This window comes from Alligator mississippiensis, chromosome 1 (assembly GCF_030867095.1).
Source record: "Alligator mississippiensis isolate rAllMis1 chromosome 1, rAllMis1, whole genome shotgun sequence".
In the NCBI taxonomy this organism is placed as follows: Eukaryota; Metazoa; Chordata; order Crocodylia; family Alligatoridae; genus Alligator; species Alligator mississippiensis.
Genome location: NC_081824.1, coordinates 447443882 through 447470321, shown reverse-complemented (window position 1 = coordinate 447470321; position 26440 = coordinate 447443882). Strand labels below are relative to the sequence as shown.

Genomic DNA, 26440 nt, shown 5'->3' with positions numbered 1-26440 from the left:
TGCAGTCTATGCAGCTTTCCCCAAGTTACCCTTCCAAGGCACCTCATTCCTGACCTGCCTGCTATTTTCAGCCTGGCACTCTCTGGAGTAAAGACTTCCATTTATGCTGAGCCGTGCACTTTGTGATTTGAATCAAAGTCTTAACTTAGTCCTATGGCAGCTGCTAGCTGGGGATCAGGAACATGACTATCTCCTACATAAAAATTCTTGGCAATTGTATTATTTACCCAGTGTCACAATGTAGGGCTCCAAGATGTGTTCTGTGTATAGCAGGAACTTCTTAAGTAAACAGTAATAGCAAAACAAGCACATAAGTCCCTTCACCTGTATCTCATTCAGCCTCATTAGCTCAATGCAGCTTTCAGGCCAGAGCTCAGATTTTCAAAGGTATCTTAAGGCAGTGGTTCTCAATCTTTATTGTACCATGACCCATTTGTAAACATCAATAGCCAGTCCTGCCTAGAAATGTGAAGGCCTGGAAAAAGACTGGAAAAATCCAGGGAAAAAGAAGGGTTTTTCCAGTTTTTTTCCAAGGATTTTTTTCCTTTTTTTCCAATGGAAAAATTGGAAATTTTGGGAAAAACTGAAAAAGACTCTTATGAAATATTTTCTTTTAGAGTAATGAATGAAATGCTTTTTAAGACAAGATTTTCAAATATTGTTTATTACAGCTGCCCTTTACTACCTCAAAATGATTTCTAATTATATAATATGAAGATGTTTTATTTAAGACAATTTACAGGATTAGATGGTTACATTTCCTTTATATGGAAGAACACAGGTGATGTGTAGGGGTTGCATGGGGTGGTGTGTAGGGAGCTCTCTCCCCTGACAACGAGAGCTCTCACCTTAGGTGATGGGCAGGGGGCAGGCAGAACACTTGTGCCCCTCCCCCCAAAAAGTGCCACTGGCACTTCTGGGGACACTGCTGGCACTTCTGGGCTTGGTGTCCAGCCATGGGCCGCCCCCCCACCACTGGCATCACTGCAGCTGCCTGCGGACAGTCCCCACTTGGCCCACCCTCGCCACCAACTCTTGCATCACCACCTGCGGGTGATCACTGTGCCCCCTCCCCAGCCTCAGGAGGTCCACATCGCTTATGGATAGACATAATACAACTCTCAAATCCAAGATGCAATTCTTTCCTCACATGGCACTGCCATCTGCACATGAGGAAGAAGGAAGGATCCAGGATAGGGGCAGGCAAAATACGGCCTGCAGACTAGATCCAGCTCACCAGGCCATTACGTCCAGCCCATGTGGCCCCTAAAAAATTTAGAAAATTAACGCTTATCTGCTCCTGGCTGCCTGTCAAAGATGACAGGGGTCAGGGGCACCAGGGCTCAGGGGGCCCCAGTGGCAGGACCCAGCAGCAAGGCTGGCCCAGCCCCACCCCCCAACTAGAAGCCCCTGCCTAGCACAGACTTCTGTCCTCTGCTTGAGACTGCCCTGGTTTTCTCCATGAGTAAAAATGCATCCAGTGAGGGGCAGACTCATTGTGCTGGAGGGAACACTTGAGCTAGAGTGGGAAGCAGACTGTTCCAGCCCACCAGAAGCCCCGGGGGCAGGCAGGGCCCAGGGAGGGGTTGCATTTGCCAGATGCTGTGAGGCTATGCTGGGCAGGGGAACTGCTACAACTTGCAGTTCAGACACTGCTCCCTGCTGTGCCAGCGGATGAGGATTGGGGCAGGAATAAGCTCTCTTGCATGGATTGCAGAGGAGGAGCAACTGCCTGCTGCACTAAGGCCCCTGAAGCTCCTGAAAGGGATGCCAGCAGCAGGGACCGCCCATGGTCCCTGTGCCAGAGACACAGAAGCAGCCCTGCTCCCTGAGAAACCCAGTGAGGGGCAGTGTACGCAGGGTTCTCATAGTTAGCCTGGAGCATACACATTATAGACTGTGTGTGTAAATAATAGGCTTGTGTGAAGTGGCTGGTATTTGCTTCAGATTTGGCTGATTCAGGGGACAATGATTTGATTTGGTGATTTGAATCACTGTCCCAAATCAATTCAGTCAGATCTGATTCAGAGATTCGGCCCCTGCCGAATCTTCCGAATCTCTGAATCACACAGGCCCCACCCCCTGCCCACTCTTAATGGCTGCCTCACCCAGCCCCAGCCCCAGCTCCCAGCTCTTTGGGGAAAAAAAAAAGCCCCCACTCACTGGCTGCTGCCAGGTGGAGGGGCAATCCCTGCTGCCCCCCACCATGTGGGGGGCTCTGTCATGACACCCCTGCCCACTGTCCCAGACCCCCCATGGCTCCCCCACCTACCCCAGCTCCCGGCCCTTTTAAAAAAAAACCCAACCCCCCCCTGGACTCACCGGCTACTGCCCAGTAGGGGGTGGTCCCCACTGCTCCCCACTACCCCACGCTGCATGGGGGCTATGCCAGGAACCCCCAGAAGCCCTGAGGCCACTGCAGCAGCCAGTGAGTACAGGGTTTTTTGGTTTTTTGTTTTTAAAGGGCTGGGAGAGTAGGCAGGGGGCTCATGGCAGAGCTCCCCACATGGCATGGGGCAGTGGGGGGCAGCGGGGATTGCCCTCCCGCCTGGCAGCAACCAGTGAGCAGGGGCTTTTTTTTAAACAACTGGGAGATGGGCTGGGTGGGGCTGGGGGAGCAGCAGGGGTTGGGGGCACTCGGGGAGCCTGGCAGGGGGGCCAGCAGGGACTGCCTGAGTCACCGAAGCTCTCTAAATCTTTTCCAAATCAATTTAGAGAGCTTCAAATCGATTCAGACCTTTTAATTGGCCCCCTGATTCAATTTGGATTCGGAGATTCAGCCCCTGAATTGGGCCGAATCTCCTCCGAATCTAGTCAGCACCCAAAGCTTCACACAGCCCTAGTAAATAAATTCTTCATGGTTTATTATGGTCTATTAGTTGGTGTATCAGTTATTTATTTACTAGCCAATTGCCCATCAAGAATGATGGGGTGAGGTGGAGATGGAGCACTGCCTCCCAGGAGCAGGGAGGGGAGGTGGAAGCTTGCCCTGCCGTCCCTTCCATCCCCGCATACTACCGCCCCCTCCAGCACTGCTGGCCTTGCCCCCCTCCTCCACCACTGGCCCTGCTCCTCAGAGGTGGTGGAGCACTGCCATGACATCAGGGACAGAGTGGGGGTGGGGCAAGGCCAGCAGCACTGACCTTGCGCCCCCTCTCCATCCCCCTCCTCTGTCCCTGCCGTCATGGTGGCACTCTGATTGTTTCACTAACCAATCTGAGTGCTCCAAGAATGTTACGGCTAGACAGACCAACTAAGCCCTTTATTATATAAGAATTAGTTCTTTATTTAGCATGGGTAATTTGTATGCCTTCCTCTGGTGTAATATGTATCCAAGAAGCATTAACCCTTAAGCCACCATTGCCCAGTTACGTTGTGTAACATTACTTGTATTATTGTATTAGTTATATGGTATCTTGTAAATAATTAAATTCTTTCAGTAGTTTTATAATGGTCTGCAAGGTTGTCTGGATTGTCAGGGGAGGCGCTCCGCTTGGGGACCCTGCAGGAGCTACCCAGGGAGCTGAGTAGGAGTACTGGCTGTTGGGTACCCCAAGTTCCCACTCTTCAAGTGAGGGTATGGGTAGAGTCACACCCAGGGTTACACATGTATGAAGTCTCCTGCAGACATAAAAAATATCCTTCAGGAGTGTGAGTGAGGTAGATCATGATGACAGTAGAAGTAGCACTTGCAAACATTCTCAATCTAGAAGTCCTCCTGCTTCTTCTGTAACATCAGCATCACAAAGGGTTGCCCAGTCAATGTCATCAGGTAAACAGATATCTCAACCAACTGCATCCAAAAGACTCCCAATAAGTTCATTTGTAGACAAGATGACACCTGAAGAGCAAGAAAAAAAACTGACCACCTCTTGCAAGAGCAATATATGCTTCTGGGACCACATTATCAATCACTAAAAATGAACATTGGCAAGTAGCATTTAAATTAAGACCATCATACCATTTGTCCAGCAGATGTTCTTAGAGCAAGCCTCTTCTAGAATCAGAATATGAATGTGTAATGCAATCTGTGCATGAAAAAAGAATCAACGAAGCACTCTGTCTTAAAACGTAGGGGGAGAAGGAATCATAAACTTTGGGATAACAACATCTCAGTCAGTTTTTCTATGAAAGCATTGAAACAGGAGAGAACAGACATACTGCACAGTAGATCAGTAGTAAAATATGTGAAGTCCTACACAAGATTGGGAGTGTTAAAGTATTTGTCCTGCTGACTGACAATGCAAGTAATATCAAAGCAGCATGGGATATCTGTCCATTATGAGATCATAATGGACAAATATCCACATAGTACTGCAATAGGATGTGCTTCTCATGACCTAAACTTGCTTTTTAATGACTTCATTAAGTTGGACACACTGCAAAAGATCTATATTGGAGCAAAAGAAGTTATAAAATACATTAAATCTACTCATATTGCAGCTGCAATCTTTAAGAAGAAGCAGGAAAAAAAAGAATGGGAAGAATAAAATGGTAACAAACTTTGTAGTAAGACTAGAGGGGTGTGGTGATGATCTCATTTGAAAATTTACTAAAAAACAGAGAAGCTCTTCAAGAAACGGTGATAACTGAAGATCTTAAAGTAGTTTGAAGAGTAAGGAACACTGTACTTGATAGGGATGTTTTCTGGATCCAGCTGCTGAACTCCTTGAAGTCTCTAAAGTCAATTTCTTCAGCAATCACTGCATCTGAATCATACAGTGCACTTTTGTCAGATATCCCTTACCTGATGGCCCAAACAAAATCAACTGTTTGACAACGTAAGTATATCTCCACTTATGAGTACAGAAGACAGAGAAGTAAAACACTTCATCCACAGGCAGGAGGAATTTTGTCATCAGCCAGTTTACGCTGCTGCAAAACTTTTGGATCCAAGATTCAAAGGTAAAAATGTTAGTGATGATACCACTGCTACCGCATTTGACTGGATTACAAAACAAGCAACACACTTAGGACTTGATGTCGGCAAGGTACTTTCAAATGTTGCAGAATACAGAACATGATCAGGTATTTGGTCCAGGAGTGCAATCTGGGACTCCGCCAAGTGTGTTCCTCCTGGAACATGGTGACAAGGCCTTTGTACAACACAGCCTCTGACTTCATTTGCTTCTCACTGCTTCCTCCATCTGCTACAGTATATGAAAGAACAGGCCTATGTTTGGAAATACACACACCAAATTTAGAAATAAGCTAACCTGTGAAAGAGTAGAGAAGCTTGTTTCAAGCTGTGCAAACCTTCAATTTTCTGAAGTCCATCGAGATAAAAAACAAAGGTTCAAATTATCAATATAAAAAAAAAATCAATAAATATCAATATTTATATTTAAAAAACTGAGTCTGACTGATTAGACAAAGAAACTTGCAATGCTAATATTTTCAAGGATATATTTGGTTGTTTAAATGACATATTGTTTTCATATGCCAAATTCTCTCTCCAGCCTTAGAGGGATGTTTTTTTCTGACCTTTTTTCCCCTCAAAATATGAGTTTCTTCTGTTTCTGGAGAGTGCTGACTATATGGAGGAGACTTTCCAAGTCCAGGTAATAAAAAAAAATAATTTTTGTTTACTACAATGTTGATGGATTCTATTTTCAACTTTTATTTTTTCCTGGTTCTCATGAACTGGCAAAAACTAAGATATGCTTAAGTACCCTAGGGTGCAGCAGCTTGTAGCTCCATCTGTAACACTAATTACAAAAAATTAATTTTAAAATGTCTTAGTTTTGTTCAAATAACAATAAGGCATGGATGTCTTCCATCCAGGAAGAGCACACACCAACTGCAGGTGCTTCTTCAGGCTGACAAAGGGTATTTATACCCAAAAGCTTGCTAAGAAGAATTTTTCCAACTGTTAGAGTTGGTCTAATAAGAGATATTAAATTTACCCAAAGACCCTTATCTGCCTATGTCCTCAGACTAACACAGTGACAACCTATATCCCTATAAGGCAGTAGTAAAACTTAAAATTTTAAATTCCATAAATATAATTAAAACAAAATTGCAATGTTTGGTAAGTTATACATTATATATTATGTTCTTAAAGTAGTACATTAAATGTAGATAGATAGGACAATAAATAATGCATGTCTTCCACCCCCAATTTTTTTCTCCCCCCCACCCCTCTGGCATTGGGGCAAGATCTGCAGCTCCATTCCTCCCATACACCGCAGCCTAAGCCTCACAGATGGCATCCACAGTTGTTAACATCACCAGCCCCACACTGGGCCCCAGAATCCTTCAGTCCAGACTCCTACACTCAGGCAGCCCAAATGAGAGTGGAGTAGGCCGCCTAGCTCTCTGAACCATTTCCCCTCTCCAATGTGGTCCCCCCGGGACCTTTGGCCACAAAGGCCCTGGCCTTGCCCCAAGGCCAGTCAGAAACCCCAGGCCCTCAGCTCTGGGTGTTCCTCACGGTGGGTCCCTGGCCCTTTTGACCATTCTGGTCCTGGCCCCAGCATTGACCAGTCAAAGGTATTCTACGTCAGGCCTCTGAGCCTCTAGTCCACTCTCTCTCCTGGGTCCAGCTTCTTGGCCCTACTGGGCACATCCACACATGCAAGCATGTGTGCTTGCAGCAGCTCAAAATAGAAGCAGTGCAAAATTTGAGCCAGGGCTTTTTGCCTCAGCACACGTGCTCACACATGTACTTTGGTGTGGAGCAAGTGCCACTTGGGACAAAATAATCCTGCCTGGCTCCTCCCAGATCTGCAGCTAGGGGGAGCTAGAGCCCGGGACCAGCACCTGTGCCATCCTCAGTAGTATAAAAGCTGCCCTGTCCCGGCCCCATCCATACAAAAAGCTTCTCTGGCAAGCAACTCCGGGCTACTCGCTCCCTGGAGCTTCTGGGGCCCAGCCACTTGGTACCTGGGGACGCTACAGTTTGCGCCAGCTGGACTGCTGCAGCAGCATCCAAAATCTGTTTTTTAAAATACACCAAAATCCATGTTCTTCCACATTTAACACAAAAAAAACACTCTACACAAACACATATAATTGAGAGAGAGTAAGAGAGAGAGATAAGTTGGGTAATGCTTTATTGGTATATTTACAATGTTAAAGCAATTTGGAAGCCTACCAGTGTCTCTATCATCATGAAGGAATAAATTCTAAATACTTGTGTGTGTTGATTTATGCTTTTGGTTTTCTTCATACATGAGTGTGTGATAGGGGGGATGTGGGTTGGTCTGTGGGTAGGAGTGGGGCAACTGCTAGGGGCACTGTGGGTGTGGGGGACCTTGTGTGGGGGCTGCTCAGGAGGGATGGGTCCCCTGGCCCCCACAGGGTGCAGCCCCCCCACACAGCACACAGCCCCCCCCCCCCCCCCCAGCGTCCCAGCTCCCCCCTGGAGGGCTACAGCCCCTATCCCCACAGGGCCCCAGCCTCCCTGCCCAGGGCCCATAGCTAACCTTTAACAGCAGCTGCAGGGGGGACCATGCACCAATCCCAGCCTGGTTCTGCTGGCCCTCGGGTTGCTCTTGCTGCCCAGCCAGGTCTTGTGGCAGCAGGACCCAGTGCAGCATATGGGGACCATGTGCCAGGCCCAGCCGGGTCCTGGGGCCCCTCTGCAGCCCAGCCAGGCTGAGCCCAGATCCCCGAGGCTTGCTAGTCTGGCTTTGCACTGGAGCGGGGGTCGCACAGCTCCGGGAGGTGCGCACAGGAGCCATGCCTCCTGGAGCCCTGTGACCCACTCCAGTGCAAGGCCAGACTAGCGAGCCACATGGGGCTGGGCCAGGTCCTCACACCCCCGCAGGCACAGGGGGCAGAGGCAGGAGCCAGCCCTGGGGCCCAGCCCATGCCGACAGGAGCCGGCGTGTCATGCAGTTCCCACGTGCCATGCTGGGTCCTTCCTATAGCTGCAGGATGGGCAGCTCCTAGGCCAGTAGGACCCGGCTTGGCTCTGCGTGGTCTCCATGCACCGGGCCGGGGAACACAAGCCACCTGGGGCTGGCAGAACACAGCTCAGCTCCACACAGTCCCCATGCACTGGGCCGGGGGCATGAGTCGCCTGGGGACTGCGCAGCTCGTGCTGCCTGGCCCAACCTGGCGCATGGAGACTGCGCGGAGCCAAGCTGGGTTGTGCCAGCCTTGGGGCTGCTCATGTCAGGAAGCATGAGCAGCCCCAGGGCCAGCAGGACCCGGCTTGGCTCCATGTGGTTGCTGCACGCCGGGCCAGGTCCTGCAGCTATAGGAGGGGCCTGGCCACAGCAGGACCCGGCACAGCACGCGGGAACTGCATGCTGCGCTGGCTCCTGTCAGCATGGGCCGGGCCCTAGGGCCAGCTCCTGCCTCTGCCCCCTGTGCCTGCGGTGGGGGGCGGGGGTGAGGACCTGGCCCAGCCCCATGTGGCTTGCTAGTCCGGCCTTGAACTGGAATGGGTCACAGGGCTCCAGGAGGCGCGGCTCCTGTGTGCACGTCCCGGAGCTGTGCGGCCCACTCCAGTGGAAAGCCAGACTAGCGAGCCTCAGGGATCTGGGCCAGGTCCTCCCCCCCACAGCCCCAGGGACATTTCCCACTCCCACACTCCCCCCGCCACTCTCCGAACCCCCTCCCCCCACCAACTTACCTTGGACAGTGCCGGGGGCAGCAGGAACACAGAAGACATGCTCTGGCCAAAACAAGAGCATCTTTTTTGGAGGACTGGCTCCAGGTACAGTCTTGAACTGTGCCTTGCTCTGCTCTATTGTAGAGTGTTTTTTTTTTTTAGACCCCTGGATATCCAGGGGTCTAATTTTCTTCCCACACTGCAAACTTGCAGTAGGGGGGGAACATTTTTTTGTTCCCGCACGTGCCTGTTGCACCGCCTCAAAGGGGTTTGAGGTAGGGCAATAGGCACGTGCGCACTCATCTGGACATGCCCACTAGGTGTAACCCACCCAGTTGTGGGAGCTGGGGTTAAGGTGTCCTGACCCGCCTTTCACAGGGGTGGTAACTGGCCTGGTATTTCCTGGGGGCTCCCACAACACTGGGAGTCCCACCAGGCCACCCACTCCCGGCAGGGTGCAGTTTTAGGTCATGCCTAGGACCAGGAACCTCCAAATCATCCCCTACAGCTCCTGCCCTTACCTCCAGGACTGTTGCATGCAACCAAGCAAAGTTGCTACCTACCTGCTAACAACAAAATGCTGTTTATATAGGCGGCCATAGATCTAAAATGGCCACCACAATCAAGCACCTGCTGGCTGCTTGGCTGAGCCCTTAAAGTGGCAGGCACCAACAGTGCCCTGCCACACACCCCCAGATATGTGCACCCACAGAAGGCACAGGGCTGCAGCCTGGCTGAACTGGCATGGGCAGGACCCAGAGCATGGGCAGGACCCACACTGTCAGCAATATGAGGAGTAACAGATGGGGAGGTGGGTTTCCTCACTGCCCTCACTTCTTCCTGCTACCAGCCACTCATACACCAGGCCATGGCTCTACCCCACCACCATGGCCCGGTCATTGCCACTGCTCCACCTGTTGGGTTGGTCTGGCTGGGTTGGGGACTGGAGGACCTGGACACTGCATCCTTTTATAGGATATCAGATCTCTTCCAGTAATTTTTCATAAGGGGGCTTCTGCTACTTCACGACCCCTCATCCTTCCAACTGGAGCAAAGATTTGGCTTTACAAACTCCCATCTGTCCCTGAGCCATGAGCATCAGTTGCCCCAAGACAGGCTGAACTACTGGGCCCTGAAGTCTTCCATCCCTTCTCTCTGCCTGAGCAATGCTGACTATTTCGCAACAAGCATTAGGGCTACTGCCATGCAGAGTCATTTCCCAGCCTGATACCCCCACTAACAGCCTCCTCTTTAATTCTGCCTCTTTTGTTCTTAACTCGCCCTTTTGAGAAATGAAGATTAGCTGATTTGAGTCTTAATAATACCATTTACTTCCATTTATACCACAGACCTTGCTTTGAGCTGAGCACAAAAAGAGTTTTTCCTATAACAGTAGCAGAGAAGCCTCATAAATCTGCTCTTGAGTTTCAGTGAGCAGAGATCATTGTGGCTGAAGCATGGGAGTCTTGAAAGCCAGGCTAGTAGAGTATAAGCACAAAATGAGATCTTAGAAGCACCTCTGGCACCTGTGTTTGCTGATCAAGTTCTTTAGGAAAAAAAACAGCCAGAGATGGAAAGAGATTTGGCGCCCAGAACAAGGTTAACAAGCATCAGTTTCTCCAAGGCTTTCCCTGCCTCTGAAGCATCACGTGCAGCACAAAAACTGCTGGAAGAAGAATGCAAGGCTAACTAGATCGAAGTATTCATCCAGGGACCTGGAAGATTATATGGTTTGAGGCTCGGGCATGGATTTGTGCCAGCAAGGAACTGCTCAGTCATGCGACTACAGATACTTAAGGGCTGACATCTTGCAGCCATCCCTTGAGAGAAAGGAGTGTGTTATCTCAATGGAGTCAGAACTCTTGGTAGAGGTAATATCTTATATTAGACCAACTAAATAGTTGCAAAAAAAAATCTTTATTTGCAAGCTTTCAGGATTACATGCCCTTCCTCAGGCGAAGGAGAATGCACAGATTGTAACATTTCTTCCAGATAGAAATGAAACTGCAAATTGCACAGGAGAATAGAGAGATGTTATAGGTCGCCTGGGTGGAAAAGTTCATTTTATACAAATTATCTGAATGAAAAGCTCTGAGATACTGTGTATCCCGGCTTTCTAATGGCATGATGTGTAAGGGCTCAGTCGTACCTGGCAGTTCTTGGATGAGTGGAGGGAGACGAGCACAACCCCTGCCACCTCAATTCTGGGGCTGCTCTAAATGGGGTTAGCTTGCAGTTTATTATTTGTAGTTATCCCATTGGCCCAGAATTACCAGAGGGCAACGTAACATTTGCACTACAAGCGGGAACGGGAAAAGCGGGGTACAGAGCCAGTTTACTTAGCCTGATGCCAGCTGAAGGTTTCCCCCTTTGAGGGGACAAAGGAGATTTGGTGGAGCATGATCTGCCCAATCTGTTTCAGTTGGTTTGCAACACCTGCTAAAGTCGTGTCAGAAATGCACTGAGGAGATGGTGGTTAAAATGATGCGATCCTAAAGCCTTGATGTCTAATAGCCTGGCTACAATTTTAGCACAGAACTCAAGGCAGCAGGAACGGTTCCCAAACACTAGTTTGGGATATTTCCACCCACTTTGCCATCCCTTGTCCAACCCAGAAAAAGGGCAGTTCAGAAGGCTCTGATGCAGCTGCTTTACCTCAGGACCATAAGCATTTCTCCACTTACCCGGTTTGATGAGATCCTGCACACATGTATCCTAACCCTGGAGAATGTAGGCTCCAGGTTATTTTTCCCCTTGATCTTGAGGAAGCTCTAACCCATAGCTATTGCAGGCTTCAAAGATCATGGCCAGGAAAGGAAAGCTAACCACACTCCTTGGGATCTTCTAAAACCCACAGATCTATGGGATAGAGAGAGAAAGAGCCACTATCTTCAAGAGAGCTATTTGTGGTGGCTGTAGTCCTAAAGCAGGCTATGTGCCACATGGTTATTTCATCAGCATCCCTTTCTTTCAAACCTTGAAATGCAAAGGATGGGAGGGAAAATTTGGATTGAATTATAATCTTCTGCCTTGTTCTTCTTAAAGGCAGATTTATTCAATACAGTGTTATAAATCTGTTCTGTAGTTAATGACTCACTTCTTGAAGCACTTCAACGATGTTCTCAAGGCCATCTTGAAAAAAATTCAACTTCAACATCAACTCGTGGGCAACTACCATCTGGGACTGCCCCCAAATGAGGAAGTCTGCTGCAAGGATCTCAGTACTTTGAAACCTTATAGGCATTTATACACATACTTCTTTTCCTGTGACACACCACAGATTTGCCGCTTTGAGGTGTTTCAGTTCAAAAGTGTGCTACCACCATTTTGTCAATGCTAATGCGCATTTCACCACTTATACAACTGCAAGAATCGCAGTGCCGGGCACTTTTCAAAGGTCCCATTTGGGACCGATTCAAGAACCCAGAGACACCCATCCTTCACAGAAACATGTGTCTGAGTGCAACAGAGTGTCAATCCTGGATAGGCCTTGTCAGCTGTCTTTGGACCCACAGATAAGACAAACATGAAAAATAATCATCCTCAACTGTGAGGGATTGCTGAAGAAGAATGACTTGCTTATATAAAATACAAGGAATTATTTGAATTGTGCAATATCTGCTCATCACCTTTTCAAAGATGGTTTCAGCTTGCCTTGTTTATGTAGGAGTAAATGTGCCTATGCCCCAAGCTGACTGATAACATCTCAGCGCAGGTATGTAGACTAGAGAAGAGTTCCTGCATGCCCGCGCCAGTAGGCAGGAAAGATTGTCAGGAGTCTGTTGGCAATGTAATTACAGTTGCGGGACATGGATTTTTCCTGATATGGAAACCCTAAACCCCGTTTGCAAATGTCCTAAACCTACAGTTAGGGTTGGAGATGGATTCCTATTTAAACATGGTGCTTTTCTTAGACTCTCCAAGAGTTTAAACTAATATCTCAGAGCTGAACTCTGAGGGAGAGTTGAATTTGAATCTACCTCTGAACCTTCTCTAGTTTCTTGTCTGTGAGATCACAAATGGCATCATTTTTTGAGCTCCCAAGATCTGTGATTAGAAATATACTTCCTTATCTGAAACCATAAGATGACGGGATAATTATCTCGCTCTTTTTCTGATCTGTCCATGTCCAGATTCATATTGGGCAAGTACTTGGGTAAATTAGGAGCGACTCCACTGAAATCAGTGAAGCTACCCTGATGCAGTGTTGACACATAGGGGGGGCATAGGGGTGCACGTGCACCCCCTGAGAGTGCTGGCGCACCCCCTGACAGGCAGTGCTCCCCGCTTAGGTGATAGGCGGAGGGGGCAGGTGGGAGCACTGGTGCCACCCCTGTGAGTGTTGGCCGGGGAGTGGGGGCACCAGGTGAAGCACCGCTGGCACTTCCAGGAGTGCTGCTTATGCTTCCCAGTTGGCGAGATTGGCTGTGCGGGGACCCCTCCCCCCCATCACTGACTGGCCGCTGGGTGGGGGGGGGGGAGGCAAGTGCCCCCTCTGACTCAAGTGGTACCAGTCACTCATGCCCTGATGTAAAACTTGGGTCTGTGCAATCAGAACTAGACCCCCTCTTTTTGATCAAAGAGAGTTTCTCCTTTCATACAACAGACTGGATGAATTATTGCTCTAAGCTCAGAGTGCCTGTCAGGAGTCCAAAGGAAAAGAGCAGCATAAGTCTGTCATCATGTTCTGCAAGTGTCCAGGTCGGAGATTGTGTGGGAGAGAGCTTGGGGTCCATGAGCTGTGAAACCTGTTGACCACTCTGAGTAGAGAACTGACTTTGCCTGACTCCAAAGGAAACTATGGCCATTGTCCAGAATGTGGTCCAGACCATAATTTGACTTTCAACATGCTGATTAAAATGTTTACTTTGTCTCCCTTCTCAGCCCCTTTTCCAGACACTTCATTGTTAATTGGAGCTGCTCTAAAATGTAGAAATGGCACTGAAAAGTAGAGGGAGCAGGTCTGTGAACTCCCTCCCTGACATGCAATGCTGTGAAGAGATCTGGCACAGGATTCTCATTCTAACAAGGTGCAGAATCAGAATGCTTTAAATTCTGTGCTAAAATTGGCAACTCCTGGAAATCTCTGCCAACTCTGCATGTGGGAGAGGATGATAATGATGTCCTAAATTAATTCTCTGTCCAAGTTGGTTCCTCGCACAATTCTGGCAGCAAACTGGAATGTCAGATCTGAATCAGCTTGTCCTGCCTTTTCCCTGCTTGTGTGTGTCAGGGATATAGCCTGAATATTTCACTGTAACACACACATATTAGTTGACATCAACTGTCATCGTCAGTGGCAATATCTGAACCAACCCTCCCCTTCCTATGCTTGGTCACTTGAGATCAGGGTTGAGACACGGTGGTGGAGCAAGACTGGCATAACTGAAACTTTTATGTCTTGGATTGTACTTCTTGCAAGGATAAAAAACATCAAACAGTGAAGTTCTCTGGTATATGTTCAGACAAGATGAATGTGATGGTCCCATTTGCCTTAGTATCAGTGTATGAGATGGACTGATTTTCCTTAAGTATTTGACTTGTAGAGAAGATCCAGGGTAGAAGTGTGTTGGCAAAGCAGAAAGTGGAAGCCTGTGCTACTGGCACCTAGATTTATCTGTGGATAAATGAAGGGCTTCAGTCTTCAGGAATGTCCATGGAGTTCGTTCCACAACATTAAATGTACTTAATATTCTATTTTAATTAAAGAAGTAGGGAAAGGAAGAGAGAAAAAACAAAACTTATGGAGATTGCCTTGGGCTGTCTAAACTTCACTCACATAAAAGTGTGCTATGCTTTTGTTCCACAAGTTCTTCCACAGATTCATAGATGATAGGGTCGGAAGGGACCTCAACAGACCATTGACTCCGACCCCCTGCCTAGGCAGGAAAGAGTGCTGGGGTCAGATGACCCCAGCCAGATGCCTATCTAGCCTTCTTTTAAAGACCCCCAAGGTAGGAGAGAGCACCACCTTCCTTGGAAGCCCATTCCAAATATTGGCCACCCTTACCATGAAGAAGTTTTTCCTGATATCTAGCTTAAATCTGCTCTCTGTCAGTTTGTGACCATTGCTCCTTGCTACCCCAAGAGGCGCCCTGGTGAACAGAGCATCTCTGATCCCTCACCCCATTACGGCACCCCGTAATGAATTTGTAGGCTGCCACAAGATCACCTCTCAGCCTTCTCTTGCAGAGGCTGAAGAGGTCCAGGTCCCTCAGTCTCTCCTGAGCCCCTAACCATACTAGTGGCCCTCCTCTGGACCCTCTCAAGTCTATCAACATCCTTCTTCAAGTGCGGTGCCCAAAACTGGATGCAGTACTCCAACTGCGGTCTGACCAATGCCACATAGAGGGGAAGTATCACCTTAGATCTATTTTCATGCATCTGCTGATGCATGATAAAATGCGGTTAGCTTTGCTGATGATTTCATCACACTAATGACTGATGTTCATCTTGGAGTCCACTATGATTCTGAGATCCCTTTCTGCTTCTGTGCTGCTGAGAGGGTCACTTCCCAGCTAGTAGGTGTGCTGGATATTTTTGCACCCTAAGTGCAGCACTCTGCACTTGTCCTTGTTGTATCGCATCCTATTGTGTACTGCCCACTTTTCTAACCTGTCCAGGTCTGCCTGCAATCATTCCCTACCCTCCAGAGTGTGCACTTCACCCCACAATTTAGTATCATCCGCAAACTTGAACAGAGTACACTTCACACCCACATCCAAGCCACTGATGAAGATATTGAAGAGTACAGGTCCAAGGACCAAACCCTGTGGGACCTCACTACCCACATCCTTCCAGGTTTATACTGACCTATCTACTACCACTTTCTGGGTGCAACCACTAAGTCAATTTGCCACCCACTGGACCATGTAAACATTTGTCACAGCCACTTAATTTATTTATGAAAATAGGATGAGATACTGTATTAAAGGCCTTGCTAAAGTCCAAGAAAACAACATCCACCTCTACTCCTGCGTCTAAGCATTTTGTGACCCTGTCATAAAACAAAACCAAATTGGTCAAGCATGATCTACCTGCTACAAATCCATGCTGGTTTCCCTGCTGCATTATTTTTCCCACTGGACTCCCACAAATATGATCCTTCATAATCTTTTCAAAGACCATTCCAAGGATGGAGGTGAGACTGACTGATCTATAATTACTCAGATCCTCCATCCTCCCCTTCTTGAAAATAGGGACCACATTGGCCCTTTTCCAGTCCTCCGGGACCTGACCTGAGCGCCATGAGTGCTCAAACAGCCATGCCAGTGGTTCTGCTATGACACCGGCCAATTCCTTCAGTACCCTCAGATGCAGCTTATCCGGGCCTACTGACTTGAACACATCCAGTCCATCCAAATGACTCTGCACCAAGTCAGTGTCAACAGTTGGTAGGCTAGTGTCCCTCTGATGCCCATCCATCTTACTATACTTTCAAAGATACTTGCTTTCTTTTTCTTGGGCATCAAGGGCAGTCAGCAACTTCCAGATTATGCTCGCACCATACAAAAGCAGGCCTTGGGTCACTATTATGCTGATTATTCAGGTTGGGGTAGGCCCTTCCCCAAAATATACTAAGCACTTCCTAAACAAAGGAAGATACAGTCCCTGCTTCAAGGAGCATGGTCTAAGGAGGCAAAGCTGAAGGGTTAGGGAAGCGATGCAACCTTTAAGGAAAGTGATCAGGGTGATCATAGCCACATGGCTTAATACAGGAAACTCTTGGTATTTGCAGGTTCAGCATTCACGGTTTCAAATATTAGTGAATGCTGAACCCACACTTTAAACACTTACCAGAGCTCCTTGGGAGCTCCGCACTTGCTGCCACCAGGCTCCTGCCACCGCCATCGGGCTCCCACAAGCACCACCGGCGCCATGTCCTGTTCCCCAACCTCAGCCACTGGGGGCACTGCATTCATGAACGCAGTGCCCTATTTGCAGATTTTGCCATTCACAGGGATCACAGGAACGTATCCCCCGCAAATGGTGAGTGTTTCATAGATTTCATAGATCCTAGGGCTGGAAGGGACCTTGGAAGATCGAGTCCAGCCCCCTGCCCAAAGGGCAGGAAGTCAGCTGGGGTCATAGGATCCCAGCAAGATAAGCATCCAGTTTGCTCTTGAAGGTGTTCAATGTAGGCACTTGAACCACTTCCGGTGGCAGGCTGTTCCAGACCTTAGGGGCTCGGACAGTAAAGAAATTCTTCCTTATGTCCAGCCTAAAACGGTCTTGTAGTAGTTTATGACCGTTCGACCTAGTCGTCATCCCTTGGGGCGCTCTGGTGAACAAACGTTACCCCAGATACTGGTGGTCACCCCTGATAAACTTATAGGTGGCCATCAGATCACCCCTGAGCCTGCGCTTTTCCAAGCTAAAGAGCCCCAGGGCTCTCAGCCTGTCATCTTAGGGTCTGCTTCCCTGACCCCTGAGGGGAAGCAGACCCTATGATGACAGGCTGAGAGCCTGTTGCCTGTAGTCACAAATTTGCTGAATTTATTTTTAGTAATGGCTGTCTAAAATCCCTTCCTCTTTCCACAGTTCCTACCCCTCACTTCTCTTACCCCCCAAAGTTGTCCCACCATCAGTTCCAGTATCTCTTCTTCCACGTTTGATCTTTTCCCTCAACATAATTTCATAAATGTAAAAGCCAGAAAGAAACAATAAAGTATCCAGTCGATCTCCTGCCCCACGCAGACCCAAGAATTCCATCTTAAGCATTATTCATAGATTCATAGATGTTAGGGTCGGAAGGGACCTCAATAGATCATCGAGTCTGACCCCCTGCATAGGCAGGAAAGAGTGCTGGGTCTAGATGACCCCAGCTAGATGCTTATCTAACCTCCTCTTGAAGACCCCCAGGGTAGGGGAGAGCACCACCTCCCTTGGGAGCCCGTTCCAGACCTTGGCCACTCGAACTGTGAAGAAGTTCTTCGTAATGTCCAGTCTAAATCTGCTCTCTGCTAGCTTGTGGCCATTATTTCTTGTAACCCCCGGGGGCGCCTTGGTGAATAAAAACTCACCAATTACTTCTGTGCCCCCGTGATGAACTTATAGGCAGCCACGAGGTCGCCTCTCAACCTTCTCTTGTGGAGGCTGAAACGGTCCAGTTTCTCTAGTCTCTCCTCGTAGGGCTTGGTCTGCAGGCCCTTAACCATACGAGTGGCCTTCTCTGGACCCTCTCCAGGTTATCTGCATCGCTCTTGAAATGCGGCACCCAGAATTGCACTCAGTACTCCAACTGCGGTCTGACTAGCGCCTGATAGAGGGGAAGTATCACCTCCTTGGACCTATTCGTCATGCATCTGCTGATGCACGATAAAGTGCCATTGGCTTTTCTGATGGCTTCGTCACACTGCCGACTCATGTTCATCTTGGAGTCCACTAGGACTCCAAGATCCCTTTCCGCTTCCGTGCCACCCAGCACGTCATTTCCTAGGCAGTAGGTATGCTGGACATTTTTCCTCCCTAGGTGCAGCACTTGTCATTTCTCCTTGTTGAACTGCATTCTGTTGTTTTCTGCCCACTTGTCCAACCTGTCCAGGTCTGCTTGTAGCTGTTCTCTGCCCTCCGGCATGTCCACTTCTCCCCATAGCTTTGTGTCATCTGCAAACTTGGACAGAGTACATTTCACTCCCTCGTCCAAGTCACTGATGAAGACATTAAAGAGTATCGGTCCAAGGACCGAGCCCTGCGGGACCCCACTGCCCACACCCTTCCAGGTTGAAACCGACCCATCCATCACGACTCTCTGGGTGCGACCCTCCAGCCAATTTGCCACCCACCGGACTGTGTAGTCATCCAAGTCACAGCGTCTTAACTTGTTCACCAGTATGGGGTGGGATACCATATCGAAGGCCTTCCTGAAGTCTAAGTATATGACATCCACCCCTCCTCCTGTGTCCAGGCGTTTCGTAACCTGGTCATAAAAAGAAACTAGATTGGTCAGGCACGATCTGCCTGCTACAAACCCATGCTGGTTTCCCCTCAGCATAATTTGTTCTGCTGGGCTCTCTCAAATGTGAGCCTTGATAATTTTTTCAAAGATTTTGCCAAGGATGGAGGTGAGACTGACTGGCCTATAGTTGCCCGGGTCCTCCTTCCTCCCCTTCTTGAAGATGGGGACCACATTGGCCCTTTTCCAGGCCTCCGCGACTTTGCCCGTGCGCCACGAGCATTCACATATTCCCGCCAGTGGCTCTGCTATGATGTCGGCCACTGCCTTCAGCACCCTCGGATGGAGCTCATCTGGGCCTGCCGACTTAAAGGCATCCAGTTCTTCCAAGTGACTCTGCACCATCTCAGGGTCTACGCATGAAGTCTGGCGCCTTGCTGCTGCCTCTCTACAACCCCAGTGAGAGACTTGTCATGCCCCTCACTTAGGAACACTGAGGCAAAGAACTCGTTGAGTTCAGCCGTGTCCCCCCTGTCCATCACCAATTGTTTCTGCCCATTTAGCAGGGGTCCTATTCCTCCCTGGGCCTTCCTTTTACTCCCTATATATCAAAAAAACAATTTCTTGTTGTCCTTTACTTGGGATGCCATCCTCAGCTCCATGGTAGCTTTGGCCCGTCTAACTGCCTCCCTACAAGCGCGAGCAGAGGAGGTATATTCATCTTTGGTGACCTCTCCCTGTTTCCACTTTTTATGTGCTCCCCTTTTGGCCTTTAGGCTGCCCTGGATTTCTCTGGTCAGCCAAGGAAGCCTCCTGGCCCCTTTCCCTCTTTTTCCTCGCATCGGGATCATCTTGCTTTGTGCCCGAAGGATCGTTTCCTTAAGGCACAGCCACCCTTCTTGGGCTCCCATCACTTCAAAACTCCTACTCTGCAGTGCGTCCTTGACTAATTGCCTGAGTTCATTGAAATCAGCTTTCCTAAAGTCTAGCACTTTCACCCTACTAGTTACCTTACCCACTCGACGTCTTATGGTGAATTCTATTATTAGGTGATCACTGTCTCCCAAATGGCTACTGATCTGTAGGTCCCCTACCACGTCATCCCCCATTGCCAATACCAGATCCAGTATGGCATTCCCCCTAGTGGGACCGTGTACCTCCTGTGTCAGGTGGAGGTCCTGTACACAGGTTAGAAACCTGCGTGAACGTTGGGACTTTGCTGTCTGCGTCTCCCAGCAGATGTCTGGGTAGTTTAGGTCCCCCATAACTACCGCCTCTTTAGCTTTTATGGTCTCCGAGAGCTGCCTCAGGAGCCCTGAATCTATTTCTTCCCCTTGGTGTGGGGGTCTGTAGCAGACCCCTACCACCAAATCCCTTTCTCCTTGCCTCCCATGTAGCCTAACCCACAATCCTTCTACTTCCTCATCCTTGGATTCCGTCTAGATGAGGGTTGACGTATATTGCTCAATGACATAGAGCACAACCCCTCCCCCTTTCTTCCCCACCCTGTCCTTTCTGAACAATCTATAACCCTCAATATGTACCGCCCAGTCGTGGGACGAATCCCACCAGGTTTCTGTTAGCCCTACTAAGTCGTAGGTGTTTTGTGCAAGCAGGAGCGCTAGTTCATCCTGCTTGTTCCCCATGCTCCTAGCATTAGTATATAGGCACTTGAGCCCTGTGACTGGTGCCTTTGCTGCCCCCCCGCTCCGAGTCCCAAGGGGCCCCTTATTTCTTACCTTCTCGTTGCTTACCTGTGCTGTAGTGCTGGCCGCCCCATGGCTTGCAGGTTCCCAATGTTCTCCTTCTTCATCTCTAATTCCCCCAAGAATTATTAACAACATAGAAGTCTATAAATGGTTTAGTTGTTTTTCTTTTTCAGCTTGTCTATGACCTGGAAGCCTTACCAAGAGATTTCTAGCCTAGACAGCCTAAAGGCAGCATAGCATCAGGTTTTCTTTGCCTGTATCCTAGATGACTCAGCCTAGATTCATCACCAGTCAGGATTACTTGCCTCTACCTTCTCTATTATTTAGTGAATTATCAAATAAGGGACTCTTATTTATTTTAGAAAGCTATAGCCAGATCCCAAACTACTGTAAATCAATGTATTTCCAGTGCAGTCAGCATCTTTTATATCAGGTGAAGTTCCTACCAATTGTATTAATAATAAGCACAAGAATCAGTTCCAGCTTCTTCAGCAGCTCCTGTGATTTAGCTGTGTATAATTTAAAAATATATTTTGCAACATATTTCATCCTCTCAGCTATCTGCATCCCACCAACTTGGAACATGCAGTTGGCAACTTCCTTTGTAAAAGTTTTCTTTGTTCTCCGTACACTCACTCATCTTTGGCGGTAAATAAATTCTTTGAATTTGGCATGGATGTCCTTCTCTAGCCTAGTAAAGCCATTTATTAGAGTGAGTTTCATTGCTGCTTAGCATACTGTCCTGTGGGGCATCTAGGAAGGGAGCAGGGAGCAAAGTGGATGGAACTGTAAGTGGGTGCAGGGCGCAAGACAGGGGGGAGCAGCTCTTGTTGCTATGTGCACCCCGAGAGGGCTGCAAGCTGGGGAGCTGCACCAGGCTCTTCCTGGGGGTGAGGGCCCCCAGATCTGCATGCAGGATGAGAACAGGCTGCTGCTGCAGGCTGGGGCTGGCAGTGGCACTGGGCTCTTCCTGCCGCTCAGGGTGGGCAGTGATGCTGGGAGGGGGGATGCTGCCACTCCAAAACTTGCCATAGCCCTCCCCAACCTGCCCTTCCAGTGCTGCTGCCAAGCACCAGGAAAAGCCTGATGCCACTGCCAGCCTGAGCCTGCAGTGGCATCCTGCTCTCATCTCACACGCAGATCCAGGGGTACTTGCCCCCCGGGAAGAGCCTGTTGCAGCCCCCCAGCCCACAGTCCTCCTGGAGTGTGCACAGCAGCAAGAGCTGCGCCCCACTGTCCTGCGCCCTGCACCCACTTACAGTTCCCTCTGCTTTGCTCCCTGCTGCAGCCCCGGGAGCGGCCAACAGGCTTCACCGCACCCCTTGTCCTGCCCCTTCCCTAGTCCCAGCCTGACTCCCTCCCTCACCACCGTGGGAACATATCCCTATTTCTTACATTATAAACTGGGTTCCCTTTATGCAAATTCAATTTATGTACAGTTTTCTGGGAATGCATATATCACATAAATCATAGGAAACCTGTACCTGGAAGTCTTACCAAGAACTTTCTAGCCCACACAGACTAAAGGCAGCATAGCACCAGGTTTTCTTTGCCTATGTCCTAGATGACTTAGCCTAGATTCATCACCAGTCAGAATTATTTGCTTCTACCTTCTCTCCAAGGAAGGGCCTATTCTGTGACCCACTGAAGTGAATGAGCTCTGGATCAGGGCAATAGGAGCACTTGTACATGTGACAGGGGTTTAGTCCTCAGGGTTTTATTCTATGCCATCTAAATTGAAACGGTGGGTTTTTAATTGAAACCCACTATTTCAAATTTTCTGTCACCTTACAATGAGAGGCCTGATCCTTTTTTTCTTTTTCTTTTCAATGCTGGAGCCTGCCCATGGCTGTGGGGGGCAAGCTGCCAGTAAGCCAAGTATCCCCTGATCTGTGCTAGTCCTTCCCTTCATGAGGATGGTGCCCCCTGGGGCTGCCCAAGTGGGCTACTAGTGGGCAGGTGCTGCCCCAGCTGAGGCAGCACCTGGCCTGCTGGCAGCCTGTCCAGCCAGCCCCATGTGGTGATGCTGCTGCAGAAGGAAGGACAAGGTCACCCCTCAGCTCAGGGGCCTCCTGGCCCTCCGGCAGCTGTCCCCCAGCCCAGGGGGCAAGCTGACAGCTGCATCATTGCAATTTGCAATATTGCAAACTAAAATACATCCAGATGTAGTTTACTTTGTAATGATGCAAACTCATTTAAAACGACCAAAACTCTTGCATGTGTATAGTGTGACAACATTAAGTCACACAAAGTGATATTTTCATCATGTGTACAAGCACCCTAGTACTTCAAGTACTTTAGGAAATACTTATTTGCTTTACCTCTCAATGTGGAATATATAGGAGCTAAAGACAAGCCAGTGGCTCTGTAAATTAGTGGTTGGGAATATATGAATTAGAAATATCCCTTTAAATAAAAGAATCATTTTAATACTACCCCTCCCTTAGGCAAGGGGTTCAACCAAATGACCTATGGATGTCCCTTCCAGCCCTATTTCTCTATGATTTTAACGATTTTTATGATTACTGCTAAATGTCAACTTCTCGCAATAATTCTTTCCACCTTAGGTGTAAGAATGGTTCTTTTCTTTCCCCTTCTGCACTTCTAGTGGCTTAATTAGTTAAAGATAAGTATATAACATATAAAATGAATCCAAACTCCCAGTACTCTTAATACTGATAGGTAGTTTGTAGTAATTTGAAACTCTTTGAACACAAGAGAACAGTTGAATTCCAGTGCATAACTTATACAAGACTAAGCAAGTCCAGGCAATGGCTTGCATAGTTTTCATAGAGCCTTCACTGGATAAGGAACAAATACCTCAGCAAGAGAGTAATCTTTGGTCTTGCTGTATCAAGGTAAAGACAGAGAGTGCCAAAGAAGTTGCACGACAGATGCTTGGTAAGGTAAGATTTACCGTTTGTATTCTATGCTTTTTGAAAGGTCTTGTCCAAATCAAAGCTGGAACATTTCCTACTGAGAATACAGAAAGTAGCCATGTGCTTTCTGGTGCTGTGTGCTTTTAGTTCACAAAAGTGCCACTGAGAAATTATCATCTCTTTAATAGATAAGCAAAGACTGGGTGTAAAATGAATTGGCATGAATCAAACTGTGAATACCACTGGCTGAATTAATGCTAATGGGTGAGGAGGATCTAGTAGCTGGTGCTTATTATTTGTTCAGAATGAGCAGCATGCTCAGTTCGAAATGAGAGACAAAAGAAAATGTGGTTTGCTCTGAAGATCTTAATATCCAAATAAGGGTTTTATAGTCTGATTTAAAAGCATACAGCCTCTGATATGGAAAGGAAATGCAAACAGATGAATTAAAAGTGCCCAGGTTTGCACTTCCATAAAGTTTATTGTAAAAGGAACTTTCAAATTAAAAAATTCAGAACAAACCCATGAACAAGATACCTGACAGTCCTACCAGCTCCAGAGAGAGATCTGGTATTTTCCACAACTTTTTGTAAGATGGTGGTTCATTCCACTTCCTGGTCCTCATTTTCATGCTGATCAACAGGCTGCTTCTCTCCACCTGAGAGGTGGCTACATTTCTGTGGCCTAGTCTGTACCGTCTGTGAGGTTCTTTGGGATTACCTGTGAGGAGATCTTTTGTTCAAGTTTGAAGAGTCACTCATTTGAAATAAAGAGCAGGAGTAGCAACATCTGGGGGCTGAAATAAAAGCTGATTGTTAGGAGCAGATGTGCTGGTGTTTTACATAGGCAGCCTGAGACGGATTTGGATGAAGATTGCTTTGTGTACATTTTAAGTCATGCAAAATGGAGAAGTGATTTCAAATGAAATGAAGACACATATTTATTATTTGTTAGATTTGACATGTGTTCTCTAGCTGTGTGGCAACGGGCCAGGTCCTCGCTCCAATACCATCAGTTAGGACGACTTAAAGTTACCTGACTATACATAGTTCTCCTGGATGCAAATGGAACCAGATTTTCAGCTCCCATTGTGAGACATGCCTAGATGCTCAAAAAGGGCCAGCATCCCATGAGCACCCAGAAATCCTGAAAGTCTAGCTTGGGCACACCATTACTTAGCTCAAGTAAGGGTGGCAGAATCTATGCAAGTATGTTAATAAACACCAGGTGTTCTCAGGAAGGTAATTGGCATTGTAGTTTGTGTATGTTCCTCCCATAAAATCTTCTCATGCTTAAAATGGAGAGTTGCTTATATTCCAAAAAAACAGCTGTTCTCAGGATATTATTCCTTTCATGAACCATGTGCACCCAGGCAGCACAGGGTGTGCTTTCTCCAGAAAGAGGCTGGGAGGGGAATGCATATTTCAACATGAAATCCTCCGTCATGTCCCAACATGCACAGGCTTCCTGTAAACTTGTGCCTGTCTCCAGTCCTAGTATTCCCCTCCTGAGGACTGTGATGCCTAATTCTCCGAGTGCTCTTGGCTTCTCCTCTAGCTGTAATAAGGTCACATTAATTATATATCAGTTCAAGATAACTACCATGAATCATTCGGTTAACATTGTGATCATATTCTGGGCCAATTGGCTCAAACTTCGCTCTTTAAGGAACTCCTTAAGAGCAGCTACATAGAACATTTTGAATGAATGCATTAGTGAACAGCTCATTAGTCACCTTTTTTGTTTAATTAAAGGAGAGCTTCACAGGGAAGGAATATATGAGGCAATAAAAGGCTTATGAGGAAAATTAAATGAAGAAACCAGATGGAAGGGTTTGATAACTGCAAGATCAGTTTGCTGCCTTGTATATTCTAGCATGAAGTATTCCTACTATATGGCTGTGGAAACTCCACTCAAACACACAATGCTTTTCAAGCTCATGAAGGTCTGTATATTGAGCATTGCTGCTTTCCAGGCCTGATCCAAAGCCCCTTGGCTGGAGTTGTGACCGGATCACACCTATTAACTTGATTTTTTTGTGTTCCCCTTGAGGGAGAAGAGTAACTGTTTTAAGGCAGGCTTCAGTAGGTGAATCTTTTCCAAGGGCTGTTCTATCTGCCTGACAGCAGCCTGCAGACATGCTGAAAGATGTGGTTGTACCACATTAACACTTTCAAATTGGACATCTAAGGGTTTTTTTAAGTTTATCTGCATTAATACTGCTGGAATAGGTCAGTGGCAAATTGTCCTTGTGTAGGCACAGCTGCATCCATATGTATAAGTACAAAAGTGCTGAGAAAACGTACTCATGCTCAGCAAAGCACAATAGCTTTTTCTATAGACAGATCTATGATTTTGAAAAGGGAGGTACAGATAGTGTGGTGCCTCATTTTATAGAGCACAACAGAGTTTTCTCTAGGCAAAAAGAAATTAGAAGCTTTGCTAACATGCTCGGGGCCTAGGGCTGTATTATTCAGTTTAAGATCAAAGCAAAAATAAATATCACTTTCATTGGAATGTGTATTTATTTCCTATATCATATACTATATTTATTCAAATATAAAATGAGGTTTTTCCTCAATCAGCATGGGTATTTATTTCCTATATCATATACTATATTTATTCAAATATAAAATGAGGTTTTCCCCCAATCAGCATGGGGAAAAAATTGTTATCTTACATTTGCAGATAAGGAAACCTCATTATATAGATTATCTATCATTAAACAGTAGGCCTGTGAGAAGCGGCTAGTTCTTCGCTTCGTCTTTGGATTTGGCCCATTTGGGGGACAGTGATTCAATTCGGTGATTCGAATAGCTGTCCCGAATCAATTCGGCCAGATCTGATTCTGAGATCTGGCCGCTGCCGAATTGGCTGAATTTCTGAATTGGCCCCATCCCCCGCCTGCTCTCCCAGCCCCGTCAATAGCTGCCCTGCCTGGCCCCAGCTCCTGGCAATTTGAAAATAAATTTTAAAAAGCCCCCACTCAGTGGCTGCTGCCAGGTGTGTGGGGGGGGCGCGATTCCTGCTGCCCCCCACTGTCCCACACCATGTGGGGGGCTCTGCCACAAGCCCCCCCAACCCCTGCCCACTCTCCAGCCTCCCCGGCCCCAGCTCCTGGCTCTTTGAAAAAAAAAAGAACAGATGCCCCCACTCACCAGCTGCTGCAGAGGCCTCGGGGCTTCTGGGGGCTCGTGGGGGCTACGTCCTCTCCATCCTCTCCCACTGATTTCTCATAGTAGGACTGGAGTTCACTCAGAAACATTTTAATACAGTCCATTTGCTTGAGCTCAGTGTGTCTGTACATCAGGAGCTTCCTGCATTGCCACAGGGTGCTCCTGATGTAGGACACAAACTGGTCAAAGCGAGTAGTCTGGGACCCCTGATGTTTAGT

General features: G+C 47.7%; 1 protein-coding gene and 1 long non-coding RNA gene across 7 annotated transcripts in view; one reads left to right on the top strand and one right to left on the bottom strand.

The window, feature by feature from the left end:
- Positions 1-3534: 3534 nt before the first annotated feature.
- Positions 3535-9145, bottom strand: LOC132248227 (uncharacterized). Its single transcript, XR_009459438.1, has 2 exons — positions 9085-9145; positions 3535-3841 (listed from the first exon to the last, which is right to left on the bottom strand). It is a non-coding gene; the product is annotated as an uncharacterized LOC132248227 (long non-coding RNA).
- Positions 9146-22979: 13834 nt separating this feature from the next.
- Positions 22980-26440, top strand: part of AMOTL1 (angiomotin like 1) — a 167987-nt gene continuing 164526 nt past the window's right edge. For 3 of the 6 annotated variants that reach the window (XM_019483642.2, XM_019483641.2, XM_014611266.3), the window contains exon 1: positions 22981-23073. The gene's annotated coding sequence lies outside the window, so the exon portion shown is untranslated. Of the gene's footprint in view, positions 23074-26440 lie in introns of all 6 variants that reach the window. The other 3 variants (XM_019483640.2, XM_019483639.2, XM_019483638.2) reach the window with 2 other exon arrangements.